This window comes from Ambystoma mexicanum, chromosome 1q (assembly GCF_040938575.1).
Source record: "Ambystoma mexicanum isolate Mex_15411 chromosome 1q, UKY_AmexF1_1, whole genome shotgun sequence".
Taxonomy (NCBI): Eukaryota; Metazoa; Chordata; class Amphibia; order Caudata; family Ambystomatidae; genus Ambystoma; species Ambystoma mexicanum.
The window spans coordinates 1,314,591,085-1,314,616,397 of NC_090922.1; positions in this window are offsets into that span (position 1 = coordinate 1,314,591,085).

Genomic DNA, 25,313 nt, shown 5'->3' on the forward strand with positions numbered 1-25,313 from the left:
CCCAACAATGCCTTCCTGAGCAATGTGGCTACTCCCAGCAGGCCCCAGAGGAGATCTTGTTGTGAAAGATCCCCCCTCCAGAATACTAAAGCATGGAATAGGAGATTTTGTTTCTTACAAAATTATATTTTAAACACATTTTTGTTTGTTGCATTTCTGCAGCACATTTTAATTGAGTTGAGGGCGCGCGGGAGTGCTAGCATGTAGGAGAGAGTGGTAGGGCTGGGAGAGCTGCACGAAGAGGCAGATGGTGCAGGTTGAGGGGTTTCCGGCCACTTAGTATCACTTCCGGTGGGACGTGGCAGGGAGGAGAGGTCGCTGTCATGCCCCTGTACATCTTTGTCTGGTACATACTCTTTACTTACTGGTTATAATATGCAGTTGTCCATGATGACTTTCTGTTGTATGTGTTTACTTTGATTTGTTATTCAATTACACAATTTTGTTCAATAAATGTGGCCTGATATCTTCAAAGAAAGATGTGTGCGTGTGTTCGTGGTGGGCCCTAATGCCCTAATGCCCGGGCTGCCCATCTATTAAATCATTGGTGAGGCTTTTTTGGAATAGCTCATAATGCGAACTGAATCACTACTAGGGGCACCTAATTTTAGCAGGTAATGCTTAAAGAAATTAACTGATTTGTCCTCACTTTGGTAAAGCCTGAATTTGAGCCTAGCCTGACATTTAGATACTTGACTACACATCTTCCAAGCTCAATTTGGTACAAATATGTATACAATTTTGGTTTTGAATACCAAAAATAATACTTAATTTTATACAGATGACTTTAGAAATGTACAAGCCACATGATACATCAAACTGACAATTTATTCATCATTGTAGAAACGTGTTGATGAAAAGAGTAAAGGGGACGTTTGTTTTGAATCCTAAATTGCATAGGAGGTGCACTATTTTTGCAAAAGGGACAATTCATGATTTTTAATTGTTTCCATCAAGCACTGGAAAACTAAAGAGTAAAACACATGTGAAAAATAACCTTTGCTCTTTAATTTTCCACTATGTGTCTGAAAAAGTGTAAATCACTTCCACAATTTTACAATTGTGGGAGCCATACACAATGGATTCCTTCGGAACTTGCCTGCTTTTACCAGGTGTAAAGGTCAGGCAGATCCCATAGGAATCCATTGGTTTTCCACCAACATAAAAATACATGCTGGTGGAAAAGTAATTGGATTTGGCGGGGCCACCTTTTTAAGTCCGATCTGCTTTCCAACTTCGCCTGCCAAATCATACAAAATCCTGCAGGTCATAAAAAGTGGCGATAAATGTATTTAGCGCCACTTCTTCCACTGCGCTTGGCTTGGAAAATAACCTCCTGTGATACTAGCTTTATTTTCCCCCATTCTGAATAAAAGCCTTCAAACTCCAGCATAGAAATTAATGAGAATTTACGAAAACTCTCATACAGACACAAAGTGAAACGAAATGCATGACAAGGTCATTGTTTTACACAGCTTGTTCTGTATCCCCTTAATTTATAATCACCCAACAACCATACTTAAATAGCTTTTAAAAACCCTATATAATTTAAAGAAAAAATTGCCAAAGCACTGTTACCTTTTCGCATCGTTAATCACTACCTGTTGTAAATAATCTGCCTCTGAGACACGTTAAAAATGTAAACCCTCACTGGGAGGGCCTGTGCAGTCCTGGCTGTTTGTATTTGAGGGCAGAGAGGCAGAGCAGGGGCAAAGCCATGTGTCCCTTGTCCTACTGTGATTGCACTCTGTAGGACATATTTTTTTAAATAGTGCTTTTTAGTATTAAAAGATGTACGCCTTTTATACTTTGCCCGCAACATTATAGGAAATGCTCTTATCTAATGTTATTTTACAGGTGTTTATATGTTATTTCTGGCACTGCCTAAACACCCAGCACCCAGGATTTACATCATACTTTCCAAACAAGACCCACAATACACATGATTTATTCTGTTTCAATGCAAACTGTTAAATTACTCAAACAGTATGAGGTTATCAGGTGAATACTTTTCAGTTTGAATCCGGCAGAGAAGACTAGACTTCCATACAGACAAATATACTTTCTATTTTGGTCAGAGCACGACTGGTAAGTACGCATGGGAAGATCTGAAACTGGTCCATACTTGCCATTCAAGCATATCATTTTCAGGTTGGGCCTTTTTTGACCCTCTCAGGGAGTTGCAGCTTGATTCCCTAGTCGTAGCAAGCATGTCACCTACATCTGGAAATATACACGTTCACTTAGGTAGACAAACTGACGCCAATATGCATTGGCAAAGCCAGCAGCTTGGGCTTTTGATTAGGCATGGATAGGCATTTGTCAGGCACTGCCATGAGGGTACTAATTGACCATAAAATGGGAACAGTTTGAAAATGGTGCGAATACCTGGGCATATGATGTCATTGCCTGGCAAATGTTTGTCGCTTGCTTGTTTAAGACAGGACTTCAGTGCTAGGAACAGAGGCACTAACAAAGATATTGCTAATAAAATCAACTGGCTGAAGACACACATTAAGCAATTGTATTAAACCAGGAGCTCATTTATAAAGGCAATTAAGTAATTAAACACTCATAAGAATGCTTAGCTATAACACTGGCAGGCCCTATACAGCAACACATTTGGCGTTACTTTGTGAAAGAGCTTGCTCAAAGGGTTCCAGAAAGGTTATTCTTTGGTAGCGAGGGGCAGGTAAGTTGGTTGTAATGCCATAGGCAGTAGCATAGCCATGGCTAGTCATTGGGTGGGTAAATGACCTAACACACCCATGAGATGTGTGTTTCTCCTCAATTTGATCTCCATCATATCTGTGTTCCGCTGTATGAGTTCTGGCTTGCCCCTAATAGGCAAAAGTCTCTGATTCAATTATAGCCACCGGCATTGCTTTGGCCAGCTTTCCATACCATTGTTTGCAAATCAGCCTTGGCCATGTCACTAATATGAGAAGTCCTTTCCAAACTTCTAGACCACAAGTCCTGATAATACATGTGGTTGAGCATGTTCCAGTGCAGAGGGGACAATGCCTAGCAATTGAGATTGAACTGCACCTTTTGGTGGCTGCACCAAGAGCCATTTGCTAATGGCTTGTTCCCTTCTGTAATGGGACAGACATGGGTGTAGGAAACAGATGGTTGTAGGCAGCCTGCCTGAATAAGTGTGCTACCTGTGGCAGCATGGAATGAGGAGTCTGACCAAACGGTGGCATAGTGATTGCTATACACTTTTATTAACAACCACCAAACCCATCTATCCCTAACTATAGGTGGTTTCCCTACCTCAGATAAACTAAAACTCGGGCAGAAGGACGTCCGTGTAGTCCAAATCAAAAGTTCACTGACCTAGTCCAAACTCCTATTCTATCCCTACCACTTAAACACCAATTCTAATATAAGGAAAGTTCTTACAACAGCCCAGGAGAAGAACTCCCTTCTCCTGGGTATGAGTCCCTTGTGCAGCGTTCTCAACTTCTGGATGGTTCAAAATCCAAGAAGGCATGTTTCTACAACATTCCAGTGGGGATAGGAGCATTACCGTCACCCGCGAATGGGCAATTACCGGCCCACTCATCTCGTAATGGGCCGGCTATAGCCCAATCGCGGGAGGCGGTGACGGTAGCGAGCATGGTGGTAGCCGCGCCTGCCATACATGCACGGCTACCGCCATGCTCATAATGAGGCCCAATCTCTTGTGTCACTGTTGTGTACCAGCAAAGGTATCCCCTGGTTTACGGGCACGTTTCCAGGAGGCTGGCAGTTTCCGGGCTGTACACCTGGAGGATATTGTTCTCGCCAATGATGCTCACAAAGACCCCTGGGACCAGGAGTTGATCTCTTCGAGGATTAGTTCCAATGGATTTGCTTCTCTGACCTTTGTGGGAGGGTGGTCTAGGTTTTAAGTGCCAGTGCCAGTTTCAAAGTAAGTCTCTTTATAATTTATTTAACTTGTCCCCACTGTATTGCGTTATGACACGGCTTGCTTTTTTGTGACTCCATGGATGTTTCGGGTTTCACTTACATATCCCATGCCCCCCCGATACCCCCAGAGTTTCTCCAATTCTCCAATTCCCGTTACCTGTTCTGGGTGGGGAATGTTTCACTGGTTCTGACTGGGGCTGTTCCGTGATGTTAAGTTTCTTCCTTCTTCTTTCATTGGGGTCCACTTGGTTTTGCAGCCCTTGGCTTTAGGCGGTGTGGATATTCATTGCAGACCTGACAGCCCAGTTTTTACAGGTAGTGTGTTGCTTGCACTTCTGGATGTTTCTCGTACAATCGCCTATGCAGCACCACGGTAGGTCAGTTCTGGAGGTTTCTGTGACATTCTCAGATTGCACGGTCCACCCACCACAGGTCACGCCACCACCTTACTTTCTCTCAGTTTTCACAGTGTTGGCCCTCGGTCAACTCTCAACATTCTCTCTGGGTGTCCCACGCTCAGTCATTTCCGCTTCACTCAACCTCTTCTCGCTAGGTTCATCTTCGAATTGCCCGGTTTTGTTCTAACGAGTTGGTAGGGCACTGGACTGATCTCTTCTTTCCCGGTCTCTCGCTCATCCTCTGTTTCCCACTTTCTTCTTCTACCTTATTATTATTATGGTTTTTATTGAGTTCGAACCTAGATTCGCGAAGCATCAGAGCGCTTTGAAGAGGTATACAACAATACAGATACACAACAGAGTGATTTACAGAGGTATACAATGGTACAGATGCATAATAGAGCGCTTTTCAGAGATAACAAAAGAACAGATATTCAGCTGGGGGCGGATACAGAGGGGCACAGAGGAGTAGTAAAGCTGTACAGGCTCATGGGGAGGAAAGGGGTGGATAGCACCTAGTCAGTCAGGTGGGCGGGGGTGACGTGATGACCTAGGTGTTGAGGGGAAGATACTTCTTGAAGATGTGTGTCTTGAGTTCTTTTTTTTTAATTGTTGGAGTGTGGGGGCAAGTCTGATGCTGACGGGGATGAGAATCCATAGTATTGGAGTGTAGGCAGAGAAGACTTGATTTCTGGTCCTTTCCTTTTTGCAGCAGCGGATTTCAAGTCTGCACGTGTTCTGGCTTCTGGTGGTGCGCTGTCCGCTGGAGATGCTGAGTATCTCTGCGAGGTAGCTAGGTAACTGGGAATTCTGAGTCTACTACTACCACTACTGTAGACGTCCTTCTGACTTGCAAGGTGCCCTTTCCACCTTTTACTGCTACTGCTGCTATTTCCAACAGCATGCCGACCATCACCACGTATTATGTGTGTTGCAACACACCACACCCTGCATGTCGGTCTCCTTCTGTGGACTCTTTAGTCCTTTTCTTCAGATTCTCTCCCGAGACTGCCTCTAGTCTCTCATTCTATCTCCTTCCGTATACAGAACAAAACAAAGTCCTTCTTTACTGTTTAGTTTATATAGTGGGGGAGGCCCCATCGTAATGTCAGTTCGATTGACAACAGCTGGTCGAGCACTCTTTCTACTTGATGGCAGTGTGCTCACAATCTTCTTCATCCCTGTCCTCATGACAGCGAGATTCACAGTTGACTATAACACATGGTTTCAAACTGTAGCAGAAGGTTTGGGTGTCGCTACTGCTCCGTGGGATTGGAAGTTAAAGGGGCCATATCCCGGACTCATGTCTGTCCACAGGAGGGGAAGTCCTCACCATGATGTCCTCCTGCATATTACCACCCCTAGGGGGACTATTGGTTAGTGATCACACTTCCCTAGCTTAATGAAAAGGGGATCCCCTCGGGGGAGAGGTGACGCCAGGGGCGTAGGAGACACATAAAATCTGGGGGTGGACAGGGCACACCTTGGGGACTTTGTTTTCTTTATTTATTTATTGTGTTTTAGTCAAAGAACTCGACTTTTCACAACATTAAAATTAAAATAGCAGTACGTATTAAATGACAAACATCATCACTGTATAAAACAAGATAAAAGAAGAAAAGAAAACAGAATACAATTAAAGGATGCAGCAGCAAAGAACATGTCTTTATATGTTGCATTTCTGGATTTGTCATCTGACTATGAGCTCTTGGTAAGAGAGAGGAAATAACAATTACTTCCAGTGGGCCACAGCTAGGATGCCAGCTTGTTAAGAGGCAGATCACCTGTAAGTGGATTCCTGCCAAATATAGGAGTTGCAGCCTTTTCTACCAACTGCAAGTTGCTGCTTTTTTTGTGTGGGGCAAGGAGACGTGTGTCTCTTGGAATGGAAGGATAGCAGCTTCAAATTCAGAGGAAATCTTGCTTGTACCTCTGAGTAAGCCTGTTATTGCATTAGAGGGACCAGGTGTGTGATGTTGCTTCTTTGACTGTCCTCCGGGGGGTGGGCGGTACAGCAAACAAGGAGGATGAGCGATTGCAAGCCCACCCCCTTATAAGCTCTCCCCAGGTCTGCGGCCAGATGCATCGGACCCGGGGGATGCCTAGTAAGTGGGGTGTATGTGGACCCAGGGGGGTGGCCAGAGGGGCAGCCCGCTATGTGAACTGCCCCTCTAGCGCTCCTGTGAGGGCAGGGCCACCCTCTCACGATGAGTCTGAGTCTGAGTCTTATTCCATCTCATGCTGGCTTTAGAGCCTAGCCTTTCTTTGCCTTTGTTATTCTGAATGCAGAGCTGGACTCTGTTCCTTTCTCGTTTAACATTTGCTGCAAAGACTGATCTATTTGATTCTCTCATATGTTACTAAGACGGCAGTGCATGGGTCCTCTGCCCTGTTACACTATTCAAAGAGCCCCTCTGGCCTTTCTTTGCCTCTCCCTTGTCTCACTGCTTGCTTGCTTAATACATACCTCCTTGCTTGAACACTCAACATATTCTCCCTAACAAAGCAATGGCAGCTGCAGTCTAACTTAACTGCTATTTGTTCCGTGTCTTGAATTGGCCTCTTATTTCCACTTTACTGTCTGCCGGGGAAAGGCATTTGCCAGTCACTGCCATAATGGTTCTACCTGGCCATAAGAGGGCAACAGCTAGCCAATATTGGAAGAACATGGGCATATTATGCCAGAGGCTGGCAACTGCCTTCCTAATGCCTACACAAGAGACACAACTCTTGCCTTTGTTTCTAACAGTAATTCAGTGGATGAAGAAATGCGAGAACACACATATTGCTTATAAATGAAGAGGATGATGTCACACTTGGTTAAGACATTTTGATCACGCCAGGAGCTAATTTCCAGCTGCAATAAAGCGATTACCTTTTAGACTTATGGCTTTAAATAATGTTAGTATCACCTGGAAAGCACAGAGGTTGCTCAACAGGGTTCCTGGAGCATGAGGGGTACCCTACTCATGGGCATGGATGATTGGAGGGCATTCTTGCCCTGGTCTGGAGCCTGGCCCTTACAGCTATGATGGGGGAGGGCCTATTACTTTTAGTCGTACGTACCCTTTGAGGGTGGGCAGACATTGCCTCCTGTTTTAGCCCACTAACAGCACTGCTTTGCAACTTTATCACACATACCTGTCAGGTGGCATGTAACTCAATGCTACTAATGTTATCAGCCTCGGAAGTCTGGAATCCTTTGCCACATCAACTAGGGTACAAGGCTTGCCACCTGAGACTTACCCATGTCTGAGTCGGGTTCTGTCGCCCTGTGGGGAAGACACACACAGAAAGAGCAGGGCACGGTGCCCTTATGGGTTTTTCACACTTCTTCCTGGGGGTGGGCACAATTCACTCTGCAGATAAAGTGGCACATTCTGGGCAACATTCTCCCCAGGGGCGTTGCTAGGGGGGGCTGAAGGGGCTATAGCCCCTGATCTTTTGGTTGTAGCCCCGGATAGAATCACAGGAGCTACAGCCAAAAGTCTAGCTAGCCCCCAGTCCCACCAGTTCCGACATCAGCTTAGCCCCGGGTCTTTTCCAGACCTAGCAACTCCCCTGATTCTCCCACTTTGGCAATGTCACCCAAAGAGCTAAATTGGCCATTTGAAATACCTCTGTCGAATTATTATTGTGCAATCCACACTGATGGGTGTAAGCACCTGTTTAATGTCAGATGGCAATTAAGGGCATTTGCCAACTCACTCAAGAAGCACAGGACACCCTCTTACCAGCGACCTGCCAAACTCACTCATTCTGATCACGATTTGCCATTTATCTGGGATCATGTTAAATGTATGTATTTATTTATTACTTGTGTAGCATCACGCAAAACCCACAAGCATCAAGGTGCAAAGTAAACTGCACGGAGTGGACCACTTCCATTGGCGTAAGTGGTTACTTTTCCGCCACAAAATTGAAGATTTTAGCGTAAAAGGCAGGTGAAATCATATTGCTTTTCCACTCTGGAAGAGTGTAAATACCTCGCACAATTAGCGATTGCTGGCAGAATTGACAAATGGCTTCCTCTGCACTCCGCCCGCTTTTACCAGGTTTAATTTCCAAGGAGATCCCAGAGGAATCCCTTTCCTTATTTCCAGCATGAGAACCCATGCTGGCAGAAAGGCTGAATTTGTCTGGTGGAGCGGGAAATACAGGGGGTCGTGGTGTGTCCACTCGGCTCCTGAACTCCACCCAGAAAATGCACGAAAATCCGGCCAATTAGAAAAAGCGACAGTAATAGTGTTTTCCACCACTTCTTCTGAACCAATTGACCTGGAAAATGCTGTGTTGCATCGAAAGCTGAATGCATTCACTCTGCCTATTATCCCACCGGAAGATTAAGGCAGGTGCTGAACACAGGTGTTACATATTCCTGTGCACAATCTACATTTGGAGCATGAACTCATTGAGATACCTTACAAATTATATCTCTTCTGGGGCTTTACCGTCTTAACCCATTAACTGCCATGGGTATTTCTGCCAAGGCCTTTTTTGGTATGTCGCTGTTCAATCCCTTATAACTTTTTTGTTACATAAGATATCTCAGCCAAATTTGGCCCCTTTTTTCCCCAAATGTAGGCGGTCGTAACGTTTTGGACTTTGCCGGGGATTGTGGGTAATACATTCTGAGGGGATTTGTGCAAATCAGACCTCTGTGGATTCCCACGGGTGTCTTCTTTTTTTGGAAATGCATGAGGTTCCCTGTTTTCCTTGGAGGCTTCGACACCATAGGCCCAAATCTGTATGTTGTCCACATGAGCAAAATCTGCTCTGCAGAAAGGCTTGGGGTTACCAGTGGGTTAGCCTTTTCCCTTTGCGCCCAGGTAGGTGCACCCACACATGTGAGGTACTGTTTTCATTGGGACACCTGTGGGAACGCAGGATGGTAGGACATGTGTTGTTGGCCCGACGAAAACGGTACCTCATATGTGTGGTTGCACCTACCTGGGCGCAAAGGGAAAAGGCTAACCCACTGATAACCCCAATCTAGCAATCTGCCCCCAGGGAGGGCTACATGAGATGCCCCCCAACCATTTGGGCTGGGGGTAGAGGGCCACCCCCTTTCCACTAATAACATCCATGGTGGTTCAGTGGCCCCCCACACCCACCCAAAACAAGTTATAATTTGCTTTATTTTTGTTTTGCCTCTTTCCTAGGGGCAGATGGGCACATGTGTGTGGCCATCTGCCCCCGGGGGGCAAAATGTACTGCCCCAGGCTTGGGGTCCGGATCTACCAATATTTGCAGTGGTCTCTCCCCCACACCCCAAATGGATGGGGGGCATCTCATGTACCCCTTCCTAGGGGCAGAAATCTGCCCCAGGGAGGGCTACATAAGGTGCCCCCATCCACTCAGGGTGGGGGGAGAGGGCCACCCCCCTTTCAAACACAAAACATCCTGGTGGTCTAGTGGGTCCCACCGGACCACCACCCCCACCCAAAACAAGATATAATATATGTTTTGTTTTGCCCCTTCCCTAGGGGCAGATGGGCACATGTGTGTGGCCATCTGCCCCCAGGGGGGTCAAAATGTACTGCCCCAATCTTGGGGGGGTGGTTCTGCCAATATTTACAGTGGCCTCTCCCCACCACCCCAAATGGATGGGGGGCATCTCATGTACCCCTTCCTAAGGGCAGAAATCTGCCCCCAGGGAGGGCTACATAAAGTGCCCCCATCCACTTAGGGTGGGGGGGAGAGGCCCCCCCCCCTTGTAAAAATCCCTGGTGGCTAGTGTCCCCACCTGCACCCATCCCCAACCACACCCAAAACTATGTTTAAAAAAATATATTTTATTTGTTTGCCCCCTTCCCTGGGGGCAGATGATCACCCATCTGCCCCCAGGGTATTGCCCCCATGCTTTGGGGGTCGGGGGGAGAGGGCTGCTCACATAGTAAGCAGCTCCTCCCCCCACTTCAAAAACAGATCCCTGTACGACACCAAACATATTCTGGGGGGGATAAATTACATTACATCCCCCCCACTTACAATTGTGGGGGGATTTGTCCCCCCTGTCCCCCCCCCATGTCCTACGCCCATGACGCCATCAGAAGGATCAGCACATACCTCACTTAGAGGTGTGAATGGCCCTCCACCTCCGGGTCATTTGTGCTTTTACAGCTGTGGGGCATAAATCATTGTCTTGGGCAGGCAGCACATCCTGGCCGTGCCTCCTGCAGTTTAGCTTCTCAGAAGGAGGATGTCTCTAAGGTTGCTGCTGCATGTTTAGTGTGAAATCGAGCTCCCCATGACCCCGCCCTGCCCCCTGCATCCCCTCTGCCCCTCCCCTCCTCCCATGAAGGAGCCAGGCCTGGTTTTATGTTGGGCAGTGCAAGAAGAGAAAATCAGCATGCTACTGTCTCTATTTCTCTCTGGGAACCCATGCTTTGGGGGTCGGGGGGAGAACTTGGCCGATTCAACATTCAACTTTTTGACGTGATGTTCGCCCAAATGCAGGCAGAGGGAGCCAACGGCCAATTCTTGAATAGTGAAAATGTTTCTCGTAATTTGAAATAGAATGGGGATAGATGTCAATGGCGTTGTTCGTGTCGACTTTATTCTAATTTTATAGTTCATAGTTCAAACGTTATTTTTGTTAAACTTTACAGATACCAATACAATTTCAATCCCAATACTCACCTCATGAGGCAATTATTCGAATTTAATTTTCATATAAAACAGACATGGTTCGGGCGAATTAACTTAATTTCGTCTTTAAACGCGAATTTTACACATAGGTGTATTCACTGGAACACATTATATGTTTTTTACATTATTGCAAGTACTCCTTAAAAAATGCAGGTTGGACGAGGAAGGTCGGCGTTGTGATGTTTTATTGCTCAGCTCGTCTGGTTCTGGAAGGATGGACACAGGGAGAGCCGTTGTTAGAGAAACGGCGATAAGTGTTACAAAGTGACTTCCCGGTGCCGGGAGTCTCTTTTTCTGCCCATTAAACTACGTTTGCACTGCTGCTTACTTGTCTGATTCATGTGTGAATGCCCACGACAGGCCGGGGACTCCTGGATTGATCTTGGCAACCTGCACTGTGGTGAGTGGAGGGCAGTGGCGTAACACAAAATTTGGGGACTCCCCTGCGAGCCATGCTGAGGCCTCCACCCCTATTCGCCAACAAATCACAGGTTTTGCCACGCTCTGGCCCGGCCTAGATTACCGTGTTGTGCAATACGCACGAACGTGCTACTGCCGGGGTACGCTGCACACTGGACTTAGAGAAAAATTGGCTAAAGGCCAGAGCGTTTGCAATTATTTTGTAGGGTAACACCAATCCAAAAATCCAATACATGCAAGTCACCGACAGTGCACAGGAACATTAATGCTTTAATTAATATAATGCTTTGCTATTGAAAATGCCATGCCACAATGAAAACATGTCCAACTGGCTGCACAATGTAGACCAGTCTAGACACGTAATAACCTATTACAGTAAAGCATGCCAGGTCACATTTAGACATACCTAGACTGGTTGAACCAACATGCCAGTCAAAGCAAAAACACTTATTCCTGTTATTTTGATCACAGATGACCAGAAACATATACAATGCTGCAGTAAGAAATGGCTAGACTGGCAGCACCCAAATGCCAATCTAGCCAGGTCAATACACTTAGCAGGACTGCTTTATCAGAGATGCCCAGTTAAAGAAAATTCAAGCCAAACTAAGAAATGACTAGAGTGCTGCACCAAAATGCCTCTCTAGACACTAATACCACGTATCATGCCTGCTTAGCCTGGACATGGATGACCAGTATGATTTATCACACAATCCCTGTCCCAGCCCACCTCCACACATCCCCTCTCCCTCCCACCCCTTGCCCCAAACTCCAAAATCAGCTTCTCGGCCCAGAAATACCTCCACATCCCTTTTCCTTGTCCCAGTGCTTACATATGAGGCTCATTGCCACATAGGTAAGTACTGGGATGATTGCCACATAGGTAAGTACTGGGATGAGGAAGAGTGGGACTAGGCGTAATGAAGTTTCAAGGTAACTAAGGCAGGCATTACCTCCATGTACCTCTACCTCATTCCAGTGCTTGTGTGTGAGTCAAACTACCTCATATACAAGCACTGGGACTAGGAAGAATATGGCTATGAGTAATGAAGATTACCAATAAATTACCAAGGGATTAAATACAAGTAGTGGTGCAACACCATTGGGCTGAATGGGCTTCAGCCCTCCCCAACACCACCCACCCCCTTGAAACCTTGGGCTATGTTGACTTGACCTGGCTGACCTACAAAGCTGTTGCTGGACAAAACAGGACACAGATGTAAAACGGCACCTGAGTTTTGTTGTTAACAAAGGCTCAGAAATTACTAACGTAAAACATTTCACTGTTAGTACCTGCATTCAAATGCAAAATTATTCAGGCAATTGAAATCGTGATGTGGGTTTAGTACTTGCATGCCAGGGAAGTGATTGGAAGGGTAGAGAGGGGACAGAGACCGATTATTCTCACAGCAGTCCATAAGTGGGTGCTTTCAGACTTAAAGGAGAGAGTTAACTGCTTGTAAAATTGAAGCTGCACTAGAATAGTCTCATTAGAATGCATAAAAAAGTTAGATTCCCCACACAAATAGGTTTGCCACTCCCTCACCGCCTGTGAAGTTAGCACCTCTCCCAACATTTGAAGGGTTAGCACCCCCCGAAATGTAGGTTTTTGTTACGCCCTTGAGCACAAGCACAAACACCCTTCACCATACACACACATGCATCCCCATTAGCCACCCATGATTTTAAGTGTGCATCCTTTCACCATACACTCACAAAGGCAGCCACCTACACATTTAAGTGTGCACGCTTTCACTATACACTCACACAGGCAGCCATCTATACATTTAAGTGTGCACCCTTTCACCATACAGTGCCAACAAGGCAGCCACCCATACATTTAAGTGTGCAACCTTTCACCATACACTCGATACACATGTGTCATGGGGTTGAGAGGAGCCCTCTTACTTCATAAAGAAATTATTTCCGTTAAGGACCGAACCATAATGGAAATAATTTCTTTACGAAGGCAGAGTGACTTCAAAAAGAAATATTTTCTTTTTGAAGCCATAGAGCTGCCCCAACCCATGGCATGGAGACTTCCAGCCTAGAGGCTTCCATTAGGGAGAGCCCTCGGACTTTGAAAATAACTAGTTTCTTTTTGTAGTCACTCTGCCTTCATAAAGCAATTATTTCTGTTACGCTATAACAGAAATCATTTCTTTATGAAGGCAGAGTGACTCAAAAAATAAATATATTTATATTTTTTTTTATCCAAGGAGGCCCCTTTATGACAGTGGTGGAGGGCCAGTAGCAGCACCGGCCTTCTGCCCCCTTTGGCGCCTTTTAAATGGACCATCACCTACGATGCATATGTTACATTTTTATATCTCACTTTCAGTGAATTAACTAAAAAAAGGAGCATTTGCATTTTTCCCACCACCATGAAAGCATTTTTCTCAAAAAGGTTCTGCGGACTGCCGATTATTTTTCAGCCCTAATCTGCCCGGATCGCCTTTAAGAGCCATAAATATTCTTTCAAGTTTGGGAGAAGCTCGGGAGAAGTTCAGGCAGGTTGGGGCTGATTTGTACGAATAAACATATTTTATTTTATTTGATCTTTTCTAGTAAAACCCAGCTTGATAGCAGGTGAGTTCTTTATAACGTGTGGAAGCCACCGTTGAGCACAGTGTTTTTGGAAAGTAGCACACTACTGTTTGCAGAAGAGTGGAAAAACATGGGTTTAGTCGTGCAGGAGGTAGTGACCAGGACCCATATGCAAAATGAGTAACACACCTTCAAGGGGGTAGAGAAAGGTCAGGGGAAAGTGGGTGTTGGGGGGGGGGGGTCAGTGAGGCTGGGTGGAGGGTTGGCAAGAGGAAATTGAGTACTGTGCATCTGTAAATGATATCCAAGCAGGACAACACATTCAACTCATTAGTCAGCTATCTCTGTAAATTAATGCACCTACTGCAGGGATCTACATGTAACCTGCTGATCTCAGGTTTGAATCTGAGTAAGAAGAACTAAGCCTTTCATCCTTTTGAAGTTGATCAAATTAGTAAGGTTGACATTGGAAATTGTAAGGTTTCTTGTCAGACCAGCGGAGTCAGACAAATACCAGACATGCATGTGTCTACTTTTAATCAGAGGCTGACAGATTGTGTATTATTAAGATGTATAATAATATAATATAAGCAATTCATAACAGACATCGACCACTGAAAAGCCTATAGGGTTTGTAATAGTCATGCATAAGGGGTGCATGAAGTTTCATCTTGCTTCCATGAGGACTACATGGGTTATTTATTTAATAATATGTCCAGGGCTGCCGGTAAATGACCCAAGAGAAAGGAAGTCGGGCTGAGGCATGTGTTCTGTACCTGGGGGTGAAAGGAATGCCATACATGCTCCTGACGCTAATGCATGCAAGAGAGATGGCCAGGGCATCATTTGTGCTGCAGTATAGCCCCCTGGAAATGTGCAGGCCACCTTTGTTAATAAGGATACCGGCACATTTCTCAAAGTAGTACAAATAAAAACAGATCTGCACATTTTTTATTTGCATAACTTTTTGTGAATTTGGCCTGTGAAAGTGCCTGATTACGAGTTTGACAGTAAACCACAGAGTAATTGAAACTCTGGTAATTACTGTTAAGGTATGTGGTAAACTCAGACATTCAGCATGGTTACATGTTTACCACTAAGCATGCAGTAACAGTGACAACATACTGACACAGCATCCCATATTACAGTAAGCCCTGGAGGGCACACAGAATTATTGATACTGGAAGCTTAAGTAATAGACAACCTGTAAATAGCACACCACTAGGCAGCCATCACAGTATTATAATCTATTGACAACCCCACACAGAGTATGCCATCCATAAAATGAGCAGGGCCCAGAAATGTGTGTACTCATCTGAAGGAAAGGGACACAACCATGAGCTTGGTTTAACAGCAGAGGTGGTTGCCAAAAGGCACCCAACTGTTAGTCATAACTGTTCCTGCCAAAGTGACCAGTTATAGGGCAGGTTACATGATGAAGTTGCAGCTGAGCTTGTGCATCCGTGTATCACCCAAAAAATCTAAATGTAGTGGGATATCCTGAAGAGGAGGCCACGGTCCACCATATCCCTGCACAGGAATGTAGGGCCACTATAAGTGGTTCAGTGCCAGATCCATTCAGGCACACATGAGAAGCAAGGTTTTCCACTGTGGTGGACATCACATGTATTACCGACACCAGTGATGAAGAGGTTGAGGTAAGACTACAGGTAGCAGTTAAAGAGTACAACATTAAGTTGACAACTCTGTGTATGCAAGTCCAATCACATGCACCCACTACCTTGTCCCTGGACCCTGGACCAGGATCCACCAGCACCAAAGTCACATCATGCAAACCTACACTCCACCAGCAGGCAATTTACAAATTAATCCCAACCACACAGTCAGGGATATAAAATATGCCCAACACATACCTGTCCACATATGTAGAACCACAGTGCAGAGAGAGTCCAGTGAAGTAATTTGGAGAATAAATACTTACATCATTTCACCCATGTGTATCCAGAGTGGAAACTTCCAATGATGAAAAGGGAATGTCCAGCACCCAGACAACTACCGGATTACAACTATCAACACAGGCCCCACTGACCAGTACATCAAAAGAAACCATGGCACCATCCACAACAACAGGGAAGAAGCCCTACCCAAAAATCGGCATGCACTTCTGCAGGCAAAGGAAAGAAAGGGAAGGAGAAGCCCCTCAGCCAGCCAGCACAACCAACCCAACCAGTGCAATCTAAAATGGCTTCTCAGACACAGGTGACATGATATGTGAAACAAGGATGCGTTACAACTCATCCCCTCGACTATCCAACTGGTGTCCCTGGACCTATCCGAAGTGTTAAGACGGCCTGGGAAAACCCCAACATTAGACAGAGGATCAGGTGCCAGAAAGACCGGACTCAATACCGGAAATAGATAAAGTACAAGGCAAATCTCAGTTTTATTGACAACAGAAAAGGAAGCAGGGACAGCATACAACCATACAAATCTTGAGGCTCTCAACGTGCTTATCGAAAACAAAAGTCAATCCTTTGTCATAATTAGAATTGTACTGTACCAAAACCTACAGGGTGAGGGGATTGGTTAAGGGGATTGACTACACATACATTATATAAGTGTTAAACCTCTTATTGGATAAAAACAATCTGATGGCTCCTCCTGAGACCACCTCTAAATTGGTAATAGTAAAAGACATCACCTCTCCAATAGTCTATTGGTTGGCTTGATATGTATTGGATGGCCTAACACTGGGGGTTTTGAATGGTTGGCTCTGTGCTGACCAACCTTGGACAACTGACAGGTCATCAAGACATGAGCCAGACAGGAGAAGGGGGAGATTGGTCCATGGATTGCTTTCCTTTCTATTAAAGAAGATACCATCCCTTATTCCCAGGCCATGAGCCAGAGTTATTTCTTTGTAGTTGTCCTTATGCAGCATCTCATGTCTGGGAATATGTGTGAGGAGTGATGCAGGTCTCGTATCTGTGATCATTGCTAATGAATAGACAGTGTTCTTAAATTATGGGCCACGTCTGATGAGGGTGCGTTTGAAATGTTTTCACCGTGCATTTACTCAGATTTTAGCTTATATTAGTGTGAGTGTTATGGTTCCTTTTACCACTGGGGACACTCTTGGATTATTCATTATGGAGTTTTCTTCGGTTTATGATTTGCTCACACCTGACTTACAATGGTTGTTGTGCTCTTCCAAACTTTAATTAGATGGGGAGTATTCTTATGTCCTCTGAACTATTATCTCGTGCCTTTTCTGCAGCGTTCGGACACTCCCTAATTTCTCAGTAACCTTGGCTCTGATTATCAGCTACTGCCTGGGTGCTGCATGGATCTGTACTTCTGTGATTTACGCATCTTAAATTCTCATCAATTCTCAATGCCTTTTATTAACTTAAAGGCATGCGGTGGCTTCCATTCTAGAAACTATGGCTGCCTGTTAATATTGCGTCTCTATGTTAGTGAGCTACATTTGCGTGCCGTTCATGTTGCATTTAGATTATACATTGCTTATGTTAGTATTCTTCATGTCTATATGGAGGCCATGTTAGTATTCTTCATGTGTCTCGGGAGGATAGCACAGGGGCAACATGCTCGGCTTGGAAGCAAGAAGGCATGGAGAAACACAGTTTCAATCCCCTGGTCTGCGCTTAGAACCTCTGGGTATTAAGCGCGATATAAATAACCAATCATATCATATCATATAATATCATATCATATCATGTATAAATGCATATTTGACATAGGGCCTCATTACACGGTAGGCGGTGAGCCATGGCGCTATTAGCGCCATGGCTCATGCCGGTAAAATACCGGCACCGCCTTGGCGGAAAGGGGATTTACCGCCCCATCCCAAGGTTGGAGGGGCGGTAAATCCCCCTTCCGCCATTGCCCTTCCCCATTCCCATTTCTGCCCCATAGGGCTCTATGGGAATGGGGAAGGCGCTAATTACGGTAATTAGCTCCGAGGTCCCTTAGCGGGTTGGTATTTAACGCCTGCAAAAAGCAGGCGTTAAAACTCCAACCCGCTAAGGGACCTCGTAGTAAGGCGGCAGGGATTTACCGGTACCAGTATTTTACCGGTGCCGGTAAATCCCTACCGCCTACCGTGTAATGAGGCCCATAGTGTGCAGATTCTTCTGGGTGAATATATATTTGCTTTGTCTCTAATGCATGCACATGTAATGTTGTAATATTAGCTTAGTTTCACTTGTGCCATATTCAGCTTAATTGTGTCCATTCCCTGTTGTACCTGCCTGGGCTATGGGCTGTACAGTTGTCGTAGTGAGTAAAGCTTATCACTTGTGCAATATTCTGCCAGGGGAGGGGCAGTAGCTATGGATGCCATGCTCATCTGCCTCTCAACAGAAGACCCTGTAGACACAGCCACCACACATATAACACATACACATTCAGGCATGAATGACATTGATGTAGACCAAGGCGGTACTGGTGTGTGATCCGCAGATTATCACTAGCTATCTAATGATCAGCACCATGTCCCTTTGCCTAACAGTCAACACATTCCATGCCTGGCCACATGCATTTCGTGATGTGCCAGCCTACAGGGTTGGATGACCCCAGTGAGGCAGAACACTGGGCCATCATCATCGCCTCTGGGAGATGGAGACACAGCTCCAGCGCAAGGAGTTTTTTTTGTTGCAACACCAGAATGTGCAGCAGGACATTAGAAAAGTGTTACCTCTGCCTGGAGCAAATGGGTAAACTGATGGCCTTGTGGGTGCTACAATGCTAAATTGATGGCCTTGTGGGTGCTACAATGCTTAAAAGCCAGAGACAGAGGAAGAGCAATGAGGCAACTCAGTAGGGCCTCTACCGGCTATCAGGCATTTTGTAGCAGATGGAACAGACCCTGCAGCAACTCCATTCTGTGGTGTCAAGGAACCCCACACCATCCACCTCTGTGAACACCACCACAGAGAGATTTCTCATTGCCAGCCCTCCACATCACTCTACACTGTGTACACACCCACCAGCCCCAGATCATATAGAAAAGGCAATATAAATGTCAATAGCTATGGCTACAGACTACAGTGTTGTCACAAGCAACATCAAGGTGTGTTGGGTTTGGCTTATCAGGGAAGCAGAGGGGATGTGTTGGGGCTGCCATGTGTGGGACGGCGAGGAGTGTGTGTTGGGGTTGACCGGTGGGGGTGGGGGTATGGAGGGGTTGACTTCTGGTGGAGGGGAAGGAGTGGAAAACAAAACACATGGGGATCTGGAATTTGCAATGAAGTCTGTGATGTATACGCACCTGGCAGAGCAGTAAGTGATTGTCATGTCTGCGTCGCAGGACAGCTCGACATTCATGGTATGCTGTTGTTTCATATTTCTGTAGAACTGCTCTGTCACATTAGGGGGAAGGCAATGGCATATGTATGCAGTGCAGGGCCCCTATAAAATTACTAAATTATTTGTGGTCATAGAAACATCGTTTGATAGGATATGATATGGCATTTATAACGTGCTTGTACACAAGTGTTTCTAGGCACGACCAGACAAGGAGGGGTAAACAGAGGGAGGACAAAACAACGATTTTACTAGGCCTTGTGTCATTCAGATTGTGCATGTGCAGGGAAGGCAATGGCGAGAAATGCCAAGGGGTGGAGGGAGGAATGGAGTAGTATGGGTCAAAGAGGGCAGCCAATAGGTGGCACGGGTAGTCCGCAGTGCAGCCAACAGGTGGATCATAAGTGCAAGAAAGGGAACTGTAGGGTTACAGATACAGACCACAAATGCTGGGGCAGCCAAGAGGCAGTGCCGGTTGCAACTGGAAAGGCAGGGACCTGGGCCCAAATTCAGAGGGTGACCAGGTGACCAGTGCTTGGATCAGACAAGTAATCAGGAAGAGAGAAGTCAGAAGCAAAGGGGAAGGTCTTGAGTTGCTTTCACAACCAGAGGTGGTCCTGCTCAGGTTTCAGAGAGGCAAGGAAGCTATTTGAGAGGGAGGCCCAGCTGAAGAAGGAGATCTGCCCCAACTCTCTGCTTGGAGAAGCAGCTGACCCTCAGAGAGTTGGAGGTGGATGAGCAGAGAGCTTGAGAAGGAAGATGTTTAGGATGAGAGAGTTGGAGCAAGTGCGGTCCCAGACCCCAGAAGGCCTTGTGGACAATGTTCTGGATAGGTTGTAGAAGACAGAGAGTAGAAGCAGGAAGATTTAGAAAGATCTGTTGCAGTAGTCCAGCCTAGAAAGGACCAGAGCTCTGGGTACAGGGAGCTCCGGGGGGAAAGTGAGGAAAGAAAGAATACCTCTGAGGAGATGCAGCTGGTAGTTTGACGTCTCTGTCCTTTCTGATATTGCCTTTCACAGCTCTCAATCCCTCTGGCCTAGCACCGTATTCTATGCTGTCACGTCTGTGAGGTGGTGACACTGTCTGTCGATTGCTCTGGCATCATCGGGAGGAGCCCTGCACAGCACCGTAAAGACCTGGAGGTATTGCAGCTGCTGCTATATTTTCAATGCTCCAGATCCCTTAAAGGATGTACCCGGGACCATTTTAGGGGTTGAGGACAGAGATAGAAGTGTTGTGCAGGTACCTGTCTCCCTGACCACCAGCATTAACAGATGAAATTGCATTATCATTGGTCCCTGTTTCAGTGTCGTGATTGTTGCTTCTGTCTAAGTGGATCAGGCAAGGAACATGGAGGAGTGGCCTGCAGACCATTCATAACTTCAACCCAGCTGGTGGTCTGCAGTGTAAAACCAAGAGTGGTTTGAGGTCTAGGGGAACAACATTCAAACATTGGTACATGTGTCCTCCGACATGCACAAGCCTTGGTATGTGCCACAAGCGAGTTTGGTGTCTCTGGGTTTTTCTTGACATGCACACCTTGTGGTTAGCTGTGGGACGTCAGCATGCGTGGGACGTACCATCCCAGATGGGGCATATTTTCATGAGCCACACATAACAATGGCATGTTTGAAGCAGGGCTTGGAGACATGATCATTGGCCCTGCCATTTGTTGTGCAACACAATGGCAGATTCATGGCTCATGTGTCACTTATGTGGATCTTGTTAGATATTGGCTAGAGTGCTTTTACTTTGAGTTACATGATGTTGAACATTTATGAGTTCAATGTGGCCTCAGGGAAGTAGGTTGGTTATGTGGCCGTGGGCTGCTATGATAAATGCATGTCCAGTCCAGAATGCATGATGTCACAAATACTATGATGCTATTAAACATTTCTATCATCATAGGCATTTCGATGTGGGGTTCCTGTTTGGACGTCACGTGCATTCAGTTGCCCCTAAATTACTACAATTTCCATTTGGCCCTAGGCTTGGATTGGGCATTATGGCCATATGACTCCACAACCTGCCACATCCCTTCGGAAAGGGAGGCAGGTTATGCATTCACTTCACAAAAATTACTTTTATCCCTACTTACGAGCCCTAGGTTGACTGTCTGCTCCGACCTCTGTCAACCATGTGGAGGATACTGCACTCCTTTTCCTCCCACAAAGTGAGAGGGAGTGCTTCAACAGTGCCATCTTCTGTGATGTCTGCAGGAATATTAAGTTCCGACTCCTGGTCCTCAGGTCATTACACCTTCTATGACAGTCTTCTTTGTCCTGGGGCACAGTGCCACCAGCTACCACCTTCTCTTATTTCAGTTCAAATTTTCTTCTTCCTCTGGATAGTTGTTTTATGTGCTGTGCTCTGTGATGATTCACAGGATCTTGTCACTTCTCCCCAGAGGGGAGCCCTTCCCTATGAGTCTAGGGAGGTGAGGTTGGTACCTATTAGTTCCCCTAGGGGTGGTAAACAGCGGGAGGACCTCAGGGAAAGACTCCCCTTATGGGGATAAGGACTCCCATCCTGTGAAATACCTCCATAAATCCTTGTTCTTAGAAGCCATAACCTTAGGGACTCCTACCCCTTCCCAACTTGAAGGTACCACTCGTGTGTTATTATGAAGTCTCTACAAACATCGAGAGACAGTCTCAGGAGTAGAAGCTGAAGGGAACTACGCAAGCCGGAGTGAATCCAACTCGCTGGAGAAGCAGGAAGAATCAAGCGGTGGCATGGCCTCTCCGAGTTAGACTTTACGCTCCATAAAACACAGGAAGTACCGGTAGCATCTCCAGTGAAGAAACAGGTAATGGGAGTTGCGGGAAAGCCGGGTGAGGTCCAGGAAGCCCAAAGAGCATTCTTCGGGAGTGATCTCCCTCGTCACAGATGTGATACCCAGAAAATCAAGAGTCAAATATTCTTCAGGAGTGATCTCCCTCATCACAGTAGTGATTCCCAGAGAACCAAGAGTCAAGCATTCCTAGGGTGTGATCTCCCCATCACAGTAGTGATACCCAGAGAACCAAGAGTCAAGTATTCCTTGGGAGTGATCTCCCTCAATTTGGTGTCCCAACATATGTGAAATGTACTAAAAGGACCAGGAACTGCCAGGGAGTAATCCCCCCAATAGTCAAGATATAAAAAGTCCTAACAAAGTAACAGAAATAAGAAGAAGAGTCATAATTCTGTTATTTACAAATTCTTGGGAGGGAGTAAATAGACTTTGTTAAGACTTATACAAAGGACTATCAAGGAACAGTCTCCAAAACTCTTCCAGATTAACCAGGAGAAGAGAGTAATTCTCCTGACCTAAACAGATATTGGTAAATCAGACACTATTGCAAGAGGCTGCTGTTAAGTCAGCTTAAGGCTGAATTGTTTTACTATGAGAATGGAGCCATTTTCCTGGTGGATTTGATAAGAAATTCATTGAATCCTTGTTGGTTTGTTTCTTAGTGGTACGGATAGAGTAGTTGGTTTGGACATAGGACTTTATTTTGGTTTTTGACTTACATCCTGATGAGCAGCTGAGTTATTCTGTGTTGAGGTAAGGAAACCCCCTTTAGAAATAGCAAGAGGCAGGTTCGTTTAATTGTTTGATTAAAAGTCTATTGCCAAAATGATACCTCCTCATCAGCCTCCTTACTCCATCGTGCCACATATGGTGTCAGAGTGGGATCCTGCCCAACTGATATAAATTGGATACCCCTTAAATTTAGCAAGCTTAGTGTTAGAGCCTCCCGCCTAAGCGTTGCCACTACCGATTTCATTGGTTTTGATCTTCACAGCAGTAGTGACATTACCATTGAGGTAGGAGAATGACAATTGATTCCCACAGAGATAATTCTATCTCCCCCAAAATGTACGGGCTGTGGGATGTATTGACCCACTCCGCTATGCTATGTGGCATCACCCTGCCAGTTATGGGGAAAGAAACAGCAACAATGGCGGCAAAACCCTTGGGCGTGCCAAAAACCTACAAAAACCGTGTGCTTCAGCACACAAAAAGAGGGATGCAAAACCGCCACCCATGGTGCATGTGCAGTGGGTTCCATGACCAGCAAACAGAGTGCACAGAGAAAAGCAGCACTTTGCAAGTGAAACCAAAAATGTGCCTACAAATGACATTTGGTTTGTTCCCAAAAACTCCAAAATGCCTATAACACAACACTTTTCAACATTCACAATCTTGCCTGGTGCTAAAAGTCATGTATCTAATGAAGCATTGTAAATATACAAAGTCCTGATATGAAGAGCAAAACATTCATCAGAAAACTGGATTGTCTGAAAACTGATAGCCATGCCAAAATCTGGGTGCAGTACCCAGGGCCGCCTGAATGACAGCTGTCAGAGGAGAACTGAGGAAGCTTCAATTTGACCTAAAACTAAAAGTCTGCTGAATTAGCAACACAAACAGGATTGTTGCCAAAAAGAAATACATATTTTAGTTGTGTTTTGATTCCACAGATTTTAAGGCCAAGAAAGAAATGTATTTGTATGTGATGCAACAAATGTGGATTTTGCTAAGTTTAAAAAGTAATTAGCTTGGCTGAAGTTACCAGGATATGAAAAGCAGGTTTTCTCCCAGAAGGAAGGCCTTCGCTCAGCAGGAACTCACAGGGAGGTGTTAATTGCGGGGCTTGAACAGAATCTGATCCAAAGGGCAAAGGAACAATGACCATCCTCCACCCAGGACATTGAAGGTGTGAAAGGCTGGAAAACTGCTGCAGCACAGGAAACTCCTGGCTGATAGAAGCAATTTCCAAAGGAGGGGGCCACCACATGCTTCAAGGAGTGACAAAGACTGACCATTTGGTGTTAACAGGATATGTAATTGACATTTTTAGAAGGTGTATAACTTATTATCAAAAGGGGTGCAAAATCTGAAAATGGCAGATTAATTAACCTAATTTTTAGCACTACCTTTGAAAACTTAGTACAACCGTGTAGCTTATTCTGAACAGGAATGGCAATAAATGTGGGTTTATGGGGTCTGCATTTCCGCTAGAATTGTGAAACTTTGTGAAACTTTATACACTCATTCCCATGTTAAACACGCACATTTGTGGAAACTTGCATAAAAATTGAAAAGTGTGTTCGTAGCGAAAAGGGCAAAATTCCATAGAAAGTAGAAACATGATCCCACAGCTACGGGGTTTTGAGGAATAGCTGCTATGTAAAATATGCAATCTGTATATGTGATTTTTATAGAGGTTGCACATGTGTAAATATGTATTTTGCCAACATTAGACTTTGTGTTCCAGTGGCTAGGGGTGGGTTCTCAGCATCATAAAATTACACCATAAAGATACACTGTGTTTCTCTCCTCCTTTCAAGGCAGAGAGTAGACTCTGACCCAATCACTTTTCACAGGGGCAGGCTTAGCTAATCCGGCCCATACACCCTCTTGTGATGTCATTTTTAAGGCATAAATAGAGACAGCAGAGGGCAGATAGGGACTCACTGATCCAGCCACCTTCCTGATTCCGGTGAAGCACTCTGATCCAGCTTCCTACATCCAGCTTTAAATATTATTCCAGATGTCAAATCTCTTGCCAGCAATAGAGACTATTGATTTCCAGCTAGGCCCCAATCCTCAAATGTATTCTCTCCACTTAGTAAAGCGCTGTGTGGTGTGAGAAGGCCTTTTGAACCAGTATCCAGAAATTCTCTGGTTGCCACCACTAGGCTTGCCTGAGGAACTCACCATCCAGCTGATCCAAATACCCACAGACTAGGAGAGCAGATCCTGTGCCAACCCGGCGACCGGCCTAGATGATCCAGTCCCGTGCCTGAAGTGCTGTCTTTCATAGACCAGACCTACTCCATGACCAGAGCTGACGGTCCCATTTAAAAACTTATCCAGTGAGTATAAATAGGAAGAACTGTGTGCCATAGCATATGTACTTTGCATTGTCTTATCCTTAGCTCCAACCAATCCTAACTTTCCTTCAGAACCAGTATTGTTAGAACAATCTTTGGGCTGACCTTTTTTTTTCTCATCTGAAGAAGTCAGGTTTCCTTATCAGGTGGTCTCCCTGATCCAGTGACTGTAATCCCTGTGTGGTATTCGCTTCTTCATAGTCATCCCCT